The following is a 1,523-nucleotide window of genomic DNA, read 5'->3' as shown; positions in this document are numbered from 1 at the left end:
TGTTGCGGCGGCTGGTGTACTGCCTTTTCCCTCCACCACATCCCCAGACAAAAGCACCAGCGCGGCGCACGGAATGGGCCGCCGAAGGCCGCTCCACTTCCAGGAGGATGACGTAGAGAGCTGCGTCGTATTGAACTGAACGCCATCATTCCTCGCGTTATCCTTTTTTTTTTTGGTGGTGGTGCTCATATTTTATTTTTTCGAAATTCAAAGTTTTTTCTGCATTTAGGGTTAGGTGCGCGCCTGTGCAGAAATGCAGCGGAAAATGGGAGAACGGAACGCCGCGGTCCCCTTAAAACTTTATAAGGGTCTATTGAGGTGTGAAAAAAAAAACACACTAAAAACAACAACAACAACCCACGAACAACAACAACAACAAACTGCGAGAACATCGCGCGTACCGCGGTAACATAATTGGACGCGTTCTGCCCTCGCGCCCGTTGAGCCGTATATCGGGCTTCGGGCTCCGGGCTCCGGGCCGCCACCTCGTCAAGCCCGCCGCCACCCAGGGCCGCGCACAACATTCAGCCCGCTATGAGAAATTGATGCGCCTTTTACGGTCAGAGGGAAGCGAGGGGGGAAAGGGTGGGGCGCATTAATGCTTCACACGAGGAAACGGTTGGGGGAGGGGGGAGAGGGGGAAGAGGAATTGTAATCCAACATAGCGGTGCACGCGGCCTCACACAGACACACAGGCACACGCACACACACACACGCACACCTCTACAACAGCGCACAGGATTAACACGTTCCGAGTTGATCATTAACCCGGCCGCCTCGCTGACTCTCCCTTTGTTCTGCGGCACGAGGCGGCGCCCCATGGCCCGCGCTCTGCAGCCCCGCACCCCGTGCCTTGTGTCCCGCGCACCGCGCCCCACGACATCCTGCACCCCACGCTCTGCGCCCCGTGCCCTACCGTAGGACACGTGGTGTCCTCACGGTTAAAACGAGTCCTGGGATTCCCAGGAGAGCTGGAACTACCCCATTGGATGCCGTGGAAACAAGCAGTTATTCCCAGGGGAGCTACTGGGAAACCCAGAACATCCCCTGGGGAAAAGGCACGTGTCCAGGGCATCCCCTGGGGCTTTTCCAGTTCGCCTGGTAAATGCAGAAAACTCCTGGGAATCCCAGTGCTTGTTTCTACCGTGCTACACTTGTAACTTCAGCACACCTGATCCTACCTTTACAACCGCAGGGCACCGTGGTACTGCACCTATAAGGGTGATTCCACGATAGAGTGCAAAATCGTGTCTCCGAGGCTAAATTCGATATTTCTGGGTGAAATGTTCGGAACTTTACATGTCTAAGGCTGTATTTACCTCCCACCTATATAATCCCGATCGAAAACGACAGGTTTTTATTCAAATTTAAAAGAAAATTCAATTAAAGTAAGCTAAATGCGAGGGGGCCGCAACTCCCCAAAAATGTGTACACCGATTGCCAATCAAATGACTGGAGGTGACTGGAGATGATTGGATAGGGATTGGCTGATTGGGAAAATGACTGGTTGACTGGAGAGATTG

At 53.6% G+C, this 1,523-nt stretch overlaps 1 protein-coding gene across 1 annotated transcript in view; it reads left to right on the top strand.

Moving 5' to 3' along the window:
• The window catches only part of LOC113203069 (UDP-glucose 6-dehydrogenase), a 15,005-nt gene that overhangs the window by 8,882 nt on the left and 4,600 nt on the right, over nt 1-1,523 (top strand). The window lies entirely within an intron of this gene.

Source organism: Frankliniella occidentalis, unplaced genomic scaffold (assembly GCF_000697945.3).
Source record: "Frankliniella occidentalis isolate FOCC.00 unplaced genomic scaffold, Focc_3.1 Scaffold26, whole genome shotgun sequence".
NCBI classification, from domain to species: Eukaryota; Metazoa; Arthropoda; class Insecta; order Thysanoptera; family Thripidae; genus Frankliniella; species Frankliniella occidentalis.
The sequence above is the reverse complement of the archived record's forward strand: the minus strand, read 5'-3'. Positions and strand labels throughout refer to the sequence as shown.